We start from the raw sequence: 12,987 nt of genomic DNA, 5'->3' as shown, positions 1-12,987 counted from the left end.
GTTAAAATTGTGTATGTTTGGCAATGACCCATTTTGTTATTTATATATTTAATTATATATATATATATATTTTTTTTTTTTTTTTATTTATTAAAGCCGTGATATTTTATCCACTTTAAATTTGGTGTCTGTGTCTTTTTGGGGGGTTTAATGGCATATGCAAAAAGGACTATGCGCATGTCAAGAGAATTTAATTTACAATCCTTATATGTAACACCATAAAACCATAAAATATGTGGCCATTGGAGTAACTAAATGACCTCCATTTGTCTATAAATATATAGGGATTAAGGAGAGAGTGCAGGTAACTTGTTTTTATTTGTTTTTTACCATATATTGGGGCCGATGTGTACTGTAGTCATTGCTGCCGCCCAGTAGTGATGGGAGTGAGCGCAGGACTTATCTTTCTGCAAATGCAAAAAGGACGGCTATGCGCATGTCAAGAGAATTTAATTTTATGTCAAGACATGGAGGCTCATATTGCTTAACCCAGTGGTGTATCCTGGTTTTGTGCTGCCCTAGGCAGTCATATTCCGGCTCCGCCTCCCAGCCTCACTCTGCGGCTGGCGAGGGAGCTGAGCAGACAGCTCAGGGGAAGTGCTCCCTCGCCGGCCGGCCGCCCGCCCACCAAGCAGTGCCGCCCGATCGCCCAGCAGCCCGCCGGCATGTCTGTTAGCCGCAAGGCTAACAAGACATTTGCCTTGGGCATTTGGGGGCGGCTTTTTTTGCCGCCCCCTGGAAAATGCCGCCCAAGGCAAATGCCTTGTTTGCCTCGCAGCTAATACGCCCCTGGCTTAACCCTTTCTTTACTGTCCACCAATAGCAGCAACGTATATTAACAGTAAGAAAAAACAGTAACCATAGAGATAGGACACTCCCATATCAAGTCCCAGTATAATAGGCAGCACCTCCTCCTCCAATTCCTCTTTCTTTGCTGCTACCAGACAGATAAGTACCTCACTAATTACTTTTCTCTGCTGACATTTTGTACCATTCACTGGTTAATGTATGATTGTATTTTGTATTTATTTGACCTTCTGTTGTATACCTTGTTGAGCCCAGGGTCCCAGACCTTCCCTGTCCGGCTTTATCCTGCTCTACCTTCTCTGATTCCCTTGGTATTGCTCTAAACTTTCCCTCCATTACTCTGCCGGTCTGCCTGTCTTCTCTCCTATTGCTGCATTTGAATTTTTCATGTGAACGCTGCATGCACCTGCTTGATGTGAACCGGTCTGCCTGCCTATTCTCCTATTGCTGCATTCGAATGTTTCATTCGAATGCTGGATTCACCTGTTCTATGTGTTCCCCTGTGACTCTATATGCATTCGCCTTTTTCTGGCGAACGTTCAGCTCTTTCACCCTTTTCTCTTGGTATTCCGCCGCGAATCTCGCGAGATTGCCGGCGGCCATTTTCTATCAGTCACTTTGGCGCTCTTTTTCCCTCCGTTCTCCTTATCTGCCGGTCTGGACCCTGGTGAGCTCCCTCCTTTTTCCTCTGTTTACACTGCCTAGCCTGGGGTGATTAACTCCTGCTAGTTGCATCCTCCACATCTTTAGCAGCTCTATTTACTATTCAACTACTCAGTATATATTTTGGTTGCCTCCCTATATATTATACTGCATATTATACTGCATATTCTCTGCATATAGATATATATATATTTTATTTGGACCTGACCTTAGCCTCATTTAATATTATTATGCCTAAACCTAAGGGGCCTGTCTCCCCTCTTTCCCCTGAGGATAGGGATATACCCCAAGCGCTGGCTGACCCTATCTCTGCCAGCTCTGGCCCCCCTTCTTCTGCGGGCGACCCTATGTCGGTGCCGGATGATGCCCAGGCCTTAGCACTGCAACGTTCAGTTACAGACGCCATTATGGCCGCCATGGGCTCAATGTCCGCAACCCTGTCTCAGACTATTTCTCAGGCTTTATTGGCACAACCTGTACCCGCAGAAGCATCTGCCATACCTACACGCTTAGCGCATTCCTCTGTAAACCGCCCAGGGGGCGACTCTAGAAAGGCTAAGGCCAAATCTAAACACCTGATCCCTCCCGCCTCCAGAACCACCAAGACTGGTGTGAAAATAGCCACCCAAGATAGCGTGCCTGTGTCACGCAAAAGAGCCTTTCCGCGCCAGGCAGAACGGGCGCGGCACTGGAAATGTGCCAGAGCACTTACAGAGAGCGACTCCGGCTCAGAAATCGGGTCTTGTGAGGAGGCTATTGATGAGTCCGGGGATGGCTCTAAGAACGAGTCGGACGGGCAGGACACTGACCCATTTGCCCCTACCCTACCAGGATTGGTAATTAGTGACTCTCGCAGTGACTCTCCCGCTACCGCGGGTTCGACTCTCATGGACCCGGCTGGAGAACCTATGTTTGACCCGAATGCTCTCCATCACCCGAGGTCGGCAGAATGGCTCCCAGCCGACCATGTAGCAAAATATCTTGAGAACTGGGTTAGGCGCCCTCTTAGCAAGTCGGCGCGCAACAAGCTCAGGGCAGAATGCCCTAGACCCCTTATCCCTAATAAAGTCTGCGAGACACCTATTGTAGACCCTAAAATGACGCAGTTTGTTGCAAAGATGGGTTGGAATCCCCGTAAGGGTCTGGAATCTGCATTAAAGTCATGCCAGGACAAACACCTGGACATTTTTGGTCCCTTAGCAAAATTATTTGACCTGGCCGAGATGGCGAGAACTGAGAATAGACAGGTTGACCCGGAAGAACTCCGTGGTTGGGTGCAGAGGGCAATCTGCATAGCCGGTAGTGTGAACACTTCCCTGTCTATAGAACGGCGTAAAGCCATCCTCTTTAAAATCGAGCCCAAACTGGCCAACCTCGCCCTCACTGAGGCGGGCAAAGACGCTCAGGGCCAGCTGTTCGGAGACTCCTTTATCAAGGATCTGGGGCGCTTTGTAGGTGCTTTCACAGCCTTAGACAATGCCCAGTCCTCCATGAGGAGAGTGTTTCAGGGACGGGTCTCTTCCAGGGCCGGAAGATTCAGGACCCGTCTGTCCGGCCGATCTAATTTTAACTCCCGAGGATCGGGACGAGGCTCTTATAACAAGAGGCCACCTTATCAGGACACAAGACACCAGTCTCCCTTCTTCCCATCTCGTGGAAGACCATGGCGCTCCAGAAGCTTCAGAGGGAACCCCGGTTCCAGACGCCCTTACGGTAAGACCACACCTAATTCATGCTTTTTCCAATATCTGTGTAGGGGGCAGACTCCGTCATTTTTTACATGCCTGGTTAGAGATCACCTCAGATGCCTGGGTTGTAAACACGGTAAAGGGGTTCCACATAGAATTAGTAGACTCCCCGGGTCGCATTCCTCCCCCTCACCCTATGGTAATGTGAAAGGCAATAGACAATAGACAAGGCCTTAATAGACAAGGAACTATTGTCACTCCACATGAAAGGAGCGATAGAACGGGCACCACTGAACCATGCTGGGGTTATCAGCAACATTTTCCTGGTGGAAAAGAAAGGCGGCCAGATGCGCCCAGTTATAAACCTTCGGGCCCTAAACTCCATATTGCGCTACCGACACTTCAAAATGGAGGGAATCCACCTCCTTCGGGACTTACTCCTACGTGGAGACTGGATGGCAAAGTTAGACCTCAAAGATGCCTACCTAACGGTCCCGGTGACCGAGTCATCCAGGGACCTACTGAGGTTCCTCTGGAAAGGCGGAACATGGCGATTCACATGCCTCCCGTTCGGACTCTCGTCTGCTCCGTGGTGCTTCACCACATTGATGCGACCGGCCATGGCTTGGCTGCGCAGTCGCGGGGTAAGGCTGATAGTCTATCTGGACGATATCCTCCTCATGGCACAAGATCGGGGAGTCCTCTTAGAACACCTTCAATGGACAATGGATCTCCTACGTTGCCTGGGTTGCTTGCTCAATGGGGAGAAGTCCTGCCTATCCCCGACCCGACACATGGAGTTCCTGGGGTTCACGGTCGACTCGGAAGCGGAGTCTCTCAGTCTCCCTCCAACCAAAATACGCTTAATCCGCAAGGAACTACGACGTGCCCTCACGAGACACCAGCTGTCGTTGCGACACCTGGCACGACTCATTGGACTACTGACCTCGTCCATCCAGGCGGTGTTCCCGGCTCCGCTCCACTACCGAGCTCTTCAACGCCTGAAGATAGCACACCTTCGCAAAGGGTCCTCGTATGCAGATTTGGTCCCCCTGGACTCGGAATCCCGAGAAGAGATGACCTGGTGGATCCACAACTTATCCGCCTGGAATGGCAAGGCCATCTTCGGCTCTCAACCAGAGTTCACGGTGGATGCGAGCCTCCACGGCTGGGGCGCACACTGCAACGGGGTGACCACTGGGGGTCGATGGACAGACGCAGAGTCCCGACTCCACATCAATGCCCTAGAACTATTGGCTGGTTCCTTCGCGATCAAGAGCTTTGCGAACGGCACGGCCAGTGCATGCATCAGACTGCGTATGGACAACATCTCAGCGGTCCGGTATGTCAACCACCTGGGCGGCACACGCTCAGCGATGTTGGCCTGCTTAGCGAAAGATTTCTGGACCTATTGTCTAGCCAAGAACCTGACGGTCCAGGCGGAATACCTTCCTGGCCTTCACAATACCCATGCGGATTGGAGCTCACGCTATCTCGCAGACACCAGCGATTGAAAATTGGATACAGAGGTGTTCTCCACTATCTCGTCCCTTTGGGGGCCTTTCTCTATAGACCTCTTCGCTTCCAGACTCAACGCCCAACTACCCAGGTTCTACAGCTGGCGCCCGGACCCGGCCGCGGAGGCAGTGGACGCGTTCCTACAGGAATGGCCCGACTCACGCCTTTACGCTTTCCCACCATTTGCCATGCTCCCCCGAGTGCTACTCCAGGTACGGCACCAGATGGCGGATATGGTCCTGCTAACCCCATTCTGGGGTACCCAGTCGTGGTTCCCTCAACTCCTGGAACTGGCAATAGACGTTCCCGCTCTTCTGCCGCCCAACCGGGACCTTCTGCTGAACCCGATGGGCCAACAACACCCCCTCCTACTGGACGGATCATTACGGTTACTGGCATGGAGAATTTCAGGGGACCCTGGGAAGTCCCAGGAGTTTAGGACACAACTTGACGCCTCTTGGCTGACGCATGGGCTCCCGGCACTAGATGCTCATACGGGACCGCTTGGAGAGCTTGGGTGGCGGCTCCTGTGACGGCGATACTCCAGTTCCTCACATCCTTATTTGAAGCGGGTCGTGCATATCGCACGATCAACCTATACAGATCGGCCATCTCCTCAGCTCATCATGGTTTCAACGGCTGCCCAGCGGGCCAGCACTCCCTGGTATGCCGCTTACTCAAAGATTCTCGCCTCTCGCGTCCCCCCAGACCTCGATACTCAGCCACATGGGACGTCACCTGCGTCCTATCACTGTTTTCCTCCTGGCCACCCAACTCGGACCTCACCTTGAACAACTCTCTGCCAAATTTGTATGCCTGTTCTGCCTCATTTCATGTAAACGAGTCTCGGAGGTACGTGCCCTGGACCATGATGCGAGATCCTTCACCCCGGATGGGGTGACATTCAATATCTCCAGAAGGACGAAGACGGCCATACGCTCAGTCTCGTACCCGAGTTTTCCGTCTAACCCACTGTTGTGCCCAATGACCTGTTTGAAGGAATACGAACTTCGGACGAAGGCCCATAGGTCGGACCCAACGCCTCAACTTTTCCTCGCGACCCGTCGACCATTCACCCCTGTATCCAGCACGACTCTGGCTCGTTGGGTAAAGTGGATTATGTCGCAAGCAGGGGTGGATACATCCATCTTTAGTGCCCACTCCACACGTGGGGCATCAGCCACGTCCATGGCCTCTTTAGGGGCACGCCTGGAAGACCTTATGAGGATGGCGGACTGGTCCAGAGTATCCACCTTCAGGGAATTCTACTTCCGACCTCAACCACACGTTTTCTCGTCGGTCATTGCTCAGCTTTAAACTAGCAATATGAGCCTCCGTGTCTTGACATAAAATTACATGATTTTGCTATTTCATGACGAAAAGTCATGATTTTATCAAAGACACGGAGGCGAGTATTGCCCCTCCCTATTACTTATTTATATAATTTCCCCCCCCTGTCATTTCTCGCTTCGGGCGGTAAGTATAACATTGCCTTCCATGAATGTATGACTTATATATATACATCTGACTCATGACACTTCACATACATGGGGACTCTTGACTCAGGTACGAATGGGGGTACACTAACGGGTGGCTTGGTTTCCAATGTATCGTATCTTGACATGAGCAAATAGTGTTAGTACCGATTTAACCTTTGGGCTCCTGTCATTATGTCTTCACAGGTTGATCCACTTCTAAGCGCATCGCATGAAGGACGTCTCTATGCTCAGGACTTCCACAAGTTAGCTGAAGTTCAAGAGTTGACAAAGAGATGGACTCCCTATGGTTAAAGTTTCACCATTCGTTCACGGTTTTGCCTATGTTCGAAGGCATCCGCTGTTCCTGCATCAACAAGGACTCTGGGCCGTGGCCCTTCTAGTGCTAGACTGTTTCCTGACTTCCGGTTAGCTGTTGGCGGGTAGCATCTCCAAAGAAAGAGGAATTGGAGGAGGAGGTGCTGCCTATTATACTGGGACTGGATATGGGAGTGTCCTATCTCTATGGTTACTGTTTTTTCTTACTGTTAATATACTTTGCTGCTATTGGTGGACAGTTAAGAAAGGGTTAAGCAATACTCGCCTCCGTGTCTTTCATAAAATCATGACTTTTCATCATGAAATAGCAAAATCATGTATTTACAAGCCTTATATGTAACACCATATAACCTGTACAAAGAGGGGTACTGTGGTACTCGGTAGACTTCACTGAGCACAAATATGAGTGTTTAAAACATCAAAAATGTATTATGATGCTAATATTATCAGTGAAAATGCAGTTTGTGTGTGAGACAAATGTGTATTTTATTACAGTAAAAGCAAACAGTATTACAATATTCACAGTTAGCCCCTTAGTGACCATGGACGTATCAGGTACGTCCGACAAAAAACGGTTCTTAAGGACCGCGGACGTACCTGATACATCTGCAGGGAATCAGAGTGCTGGAAACAATCATGATCACTTCCAGCAGCTCTAATGGTATTGCAGCGATGCCTCGGTGTTGAGGCATCGCTGCAATACCCCCCTCACTGCCGGTGGCCGTCGGAGAACACTGGGTGATCGCTCCCCCCTGAGCGATCACTTCCGGGTTACTCCATGCGCAGTCCGGCAGTGAGGCACCGTATCAGAAGCCATCAGGCAAGCTTCTGATGCTTTGCCTGTACTGAGTGCCTCGAGAGGTCGAGGCACTCAGATAAAGTTAAAAAAATAATAATTAAATCAATTAAATTAAATTAAATTTAAAATTTGTGTTCTGTTAGCAATTGTTTGATATCCATGATCCAGAGTATTTTTGTGTATTTCTTGAACAAAATACCAAAAGGTTAGACAATAAAGACAATTTTTCACAACCTTCTTTGTTCATATTTACCACAGGTGCCAATATTAGTGGAGGGCACTGTATGTGTAACAGTGTGCTTGTGTGAATATCTGTGTAACATTGTGTGCATTTATATGTGTAACATCGTGTATGACATTGTAACTGCATGTGTATGTATAAATATAAATATTTTTTGAGACTGGAGTGATGTGGGTTCCTTATATTATGGCCAATCACAATCCTAGCAGCAGTTAAGAAAAAAATAATAACCCCTACATAGTCCTAGTCCTACAAAGTGGATTTCAAGGGAACATCCACCTATCCAGGGCCGCTGCAAGGATTTTTGACACCCTAGGCAAAACTTTACTTTGTCGCCCCCTTCCACAATTAAAAGAACACATCAAGCACCATCATAATAAACTTATAACATTTGCACAGGTTAGGGCGTAAGTAGGTCCCATCATGGTTTACCTAAGCTTAGCTGCTGAAGCAATATGCATACATTCACTTTAATACTCACCTTACCTATTTCAATGCAATGAACATAAAACAACTCTTCGCCTCCTTTGGTAGCCTTTGTCAAAGGTTTCAATTTGTGCAAATTGTGTAGCTGTCAGGTTTGGCCAGATTCATTACCAAAAAAAATGAACAAAAAAAACTTAAATGGGCTATTGAGTATATAAAGTAATAGAAGCTGCACTACTACAAACTACTTCGCCACATATCCTACAAACCAAAAAAACCTCCATGGATATGGAAAATACATAGCATTTCAATACACATTTTACAGGTAAAGGGATTAACATATGTTGCACAGACTTCTTATTATCATTATTATATTAATATAGCATCAACAAATTCCACTTTACAGTGAGTGAACTAACAAACATGTAATTGTAATCAGATGCAGTTTGACGCACAGAAACAGAGGGGTTGAGGGTCCTGCTCAATAAGCTTACATGCTAAAGTGGGTTAAAGTGACACAAAAGGTAAGGGAGTAGATTGGTAGAATAGTATTCACTGCATTTTTTTTACATGACAGTTGCAGGAGATTGTATTGGGTGTCGGCAGCTACAGAAAGTCTCAGTGGAATTTGCAATGGCTGCAGACAAGAGACCTGCAGCTTTTGCAATGTGGTTTTAGCTATAACCCCAATGAAACAATGCATGATTAAATACAGACGTTTTCATTGGACTTATATCTACTAAACAGTGTTTTTTGTTTTATTTTTTTTCTGTTGGGCAGTGGAATTTCTCTAATATTTTTATTATGCACCTAAATACACAGTGCAAGTAGAGAGTTCATAGCACATACCGGTACATAATAAGCACAGCACATACATGCACAGTGCAAATAAAGAATTAAACAAACATTCACACAGCAAGTGAAGAGATCAAAGACACACATCCACACAGAAGGAAAGTGGCAACAGACAAATCTATACAAGGCAGACAGGGGGTTAACAAACACAGTACAGGTAACTAGTCAAAATAATAATAAACCCCACAGGCAAGTGATTTAGACACATACATTGCAGGGTATAGCTAATAGATAATAAAGCCCCCATCCTCCAGCACCTGCTGCCATGCAAGTGGACAACATGGTTGTCTTGGCCGCTCGCCATTCTTCTTAGCTGGGAGCTCCCTCCATGGTACCCCTCCACTGCCGTCCATACACCCAGGAGATAACCAGGATCTGGTGACACCTCGGGCCCACGATCCTGATGAGCAGATCAATGGACATATGGCAAGGGCTCCCGTTAAGGCCTCGGGCTGAAGACGCGCAGTACCATGACGACACAGAAACATGAGCTGCTAGCTGAGGACTGCTGCATGGAGGTATGAACAATTATATGACCATGGCAGGCATCTTGGAAGAGCAACGCGGATCCGCTATCATGTTTGGGGCTGGTGGGGTGCCCCCCCACAGTCTGATAGACTGGCTTCCCTCCGTGATGGCAACAACCCATCTTCTGGCTTCTGAGCAACCTTGTGGACATACTGCAAAGCCCATTACACTAGCATGCTGCATACCATCACTATTATAGCAATGTCAACCTAAAAGGTTATGGAGCATAACTTAGGGAGATTCCTGTGTGCACTCCACATGGGCCAAATAGGCATAATTTGTCTGACAAAGGCTGAGCCAGTTACTAATAACACACTGCAAGTTAGATTTTGTGATGTAGGCTGTCTACACAGTTAACTTATGCTTTCATACCCAGTGGTATCTATTACGGAGCAACATGTCAGCTGTTACAAACAGATTTATTTAAGCCTTCTTTTTATGCTTATTGCTGACATTTTATGTCCCTATCTTGCTGAATCAGCATGTATACTTACCTAACAGCCTTGTGGTCAAGGCAGCTTCTCCTCTAATGTTTGAGTTTTATCACTGTTGACAGTCTTGATACATTTGTCTACATAGGCGTGCACACGGGGTGTGCCGGGTGTACCTGGGCACACCCTAATCCCTGGGGCACGCCTATGTATTGAGACCGGCAGGGGAGATCTCAGGATCTCCCCTGTCGGTCCATGCAGAGCCAGCTCTATCCAAGCGCCGGCTCTGCTCTCAGCCTCCCTCGCCACCGAACCACAAGCAGGGAGTGAGGCAGCAGAGGACCCGGGGAGCTCTTGCCAGCAGCTCCGCCGGGTTCCTCTCGCGAGATCTGAGCTTTGCCGCGGCAACGCTCAGATCTCGCGTGAGTGAACTCTAGCCCCGCAGGCTAGAGTTCACTCTCCACTGGACCACCAGTGAAGGATGGCAGAACAAGGATCGCCCCTCCCAAGCATAAGGTAACAAGGGAGGGGGGATATTAACTGATCTGCCCCCACCTCCACTGGACCACCAGGGAAGGCAGCAAGGAACAAGAATCCCCCCTCCCTACATAAAGTAAGAAGAGAAATGTACCCCAACCTCCACCCACCACAATCACCAACACACATACAGCACCCACAGACATACACAGCACCAACACACATACAGCACCCACAGACATACACAGCACCCACACACATACAGCACCCACACACATACACAGCAGCCACACACATACAGCACCTACACACATACAGCACCCACACACATACAGCAACCACACACATACACAGCACCAACCCACATACAGCACCCACACACAGATACAGCACACACACACACACAACACACTCACAAACATCACCCTCACAAACACACACAGCACCCTCACACACAGCACCCTCACAAACACACACAGCACCCTCACACACAGCACACTAACAGTACCCTCACAATCACAAACAGGACCCTAACAAACACACACAGCACACTACCAGTACCCTCACACACAAACAGCACCCTCACACACAGTACATTAACAGCACCCTCACAAGGGCGCACATACACACAAACAGCACCCTCACACACAGTACATTAACAGCACCCTCACAAGCGCGCACACACACACACAAACACCCTCACCCACATAGCACACTACCAACACCCTCACACACACATCACACTAACAGCACCCTCACACAGTACACACATACACAGCAGTGTATGTGTGCCTGCATATATGTGTATATATATATATATATATATATATACATACATATATATACGCGCGTGTGCTTGGGCTTTAGGGTGCACACCCTAATGCAATAGGCTGTGCACGCCTATGTTTGTCTAGTGTGTTTATTTTCTTGTTTTCCTTACCAAAAAAACGAGGCCATCAGATCTAGGAGTATATTTTGTCATACTGTCAAACTCATATCGTGTGTAGATTCTGATCAACTACTTCTCGTTTTTCTGTACCACCCAATTCAAATGAAAAAGAAAAATTGACAAAATGCTGTAAATTAAGTATTCTTTCCAAAATAGAATTTTGAATAGTTTATTTTTATTAATGAACAAAATGATTGAACAGATGAAATATTCAAATAAATCTTATATTTGGTGTGGCACGAAATCCAGATTTGATTTATGACTGACAAAAGGCTCTACATCAAGTGGTGCGAGAGGGTGGAGAAGGTGGCCGAAATAATACAGTTGGGTGGAACAATGGGCGGAAGGCTTTTCTCCAAGAGCAAAATTGTTGGAATGTGTCTGCCTTCCCATTCCTTGCACCAGAACAATAGGTTATGACATAATTAAACCTGGATAAGAATAAAGACCACCTAGCCTGGTGAGAATATATTACCTCACTGATATAGATTAAGTTCTCATAGGCAGTGAATATAAAGATCATGAGAGGTGCCTCCATTCTTTAAGAGCTAGAATCATTGCTATAAGTTAAAAAAAATATCAATGCAATAATCCTACTCAGCAATGAAATGTTTCTTGGAAAAGAAACAACAGGGGTAGAGGGGGCCCTCAAAGGAAGCTATCTGGGAAAGAACTACCCTAACTTCAACCCTAAATGCAGACATTGCTAAGATAAAAGGTTTATTGACATGAGATGGAGGCATTGTTACTGTTCTCAAAGACTTCTAGCACAGAAGAAGTCCAATTGATGTTGTCTCTTATTTAGAGCCGTGATAGGAGATAAGGCGGAGGTGAACCATTTACTGAATTGTTAGTAACACTTAGTGACCTGAATAAACATTTGAATAGTTTTTCAGGGTCCATTTGAAAACCAGATGAAGATATAATATACCCTATGAAGGATATTTTATCTCTTCAAATATACACTTCTCAATAATTGCAATACAACCATTTTTCTAATAACCTGGTGAGAACTTGACACACTTGCTGGTGATAGCAGACTAGACTAGATCTGTGAAATGAATGAGAATATCATCTAAGTATATAATCACACAGGACAGAAGAAAGCCTTTAAATTCTTATTACTAAATTCTTGGAAAATAGCGGAGCATTACAAAGACTGAAAGACATCACAGTATATTGATAATGGCCAATGAATGTTATAGGCTGTTTTTGATTCCTATCCTTTCTTAATTCTTACCAAGTTGTAAGCATCTCATAGATAAAAGTTGGTGAAAACTTCAGACACCTTAATTCAGTCATATAGCTTGTCAATAAGAGGAACTGGATATGCAGATTTGATGGTACTTTTGTTAAAATTTCTGTAATCAATACATGGACACAATTCCCCTTCTTTCTTTTCAACAGAGAAAAAACTCACCCCAGCTGGAGAAGAGCATTTGCAAATAAAACCATTGCTCAGAATCATAGTACTCCATAGCCTTATTGTCAATAGGTGATAATGGTTCTACTTCTGGGAGGACTAGTGCCTGGCAAGAGATATATTGTGAAAACATACCAGCAGTGAGGGGGTAACATCTACACTTCTTTAATATTGAATATCATAGCTAGGTCAAAAAAAAAGGGCAGGATTTAAGGAATTGGTGTTCAAATGAATAGAAAAATGGGTCTGACTAAGGCAAGACTGGAGTAGAGAAAATGTGAACTCCAAGAAGCTACTTCACCCTCCTCCCATTCATTAATGTTATTGTATTTGATTAGCCTGGGAATTCACAATACTGTCAGGCCTAA

This window comes from Pelobates fuscus, chromosome 3 (genome assembly GCF_036172605.1).
Source record: "Pelobates fuscus isolate aPelFus1 chromosome 3, aPelFus1.pri, whole genome shotgun sequence".
NCBI lineage: Eukaryota > Metazoa > Chordata > Amphibia > Anura > Pelobatidae > Pelobates > Pelobates fuscus.
Note: the sequence above shows the minus strand (reverse complement) of the source record.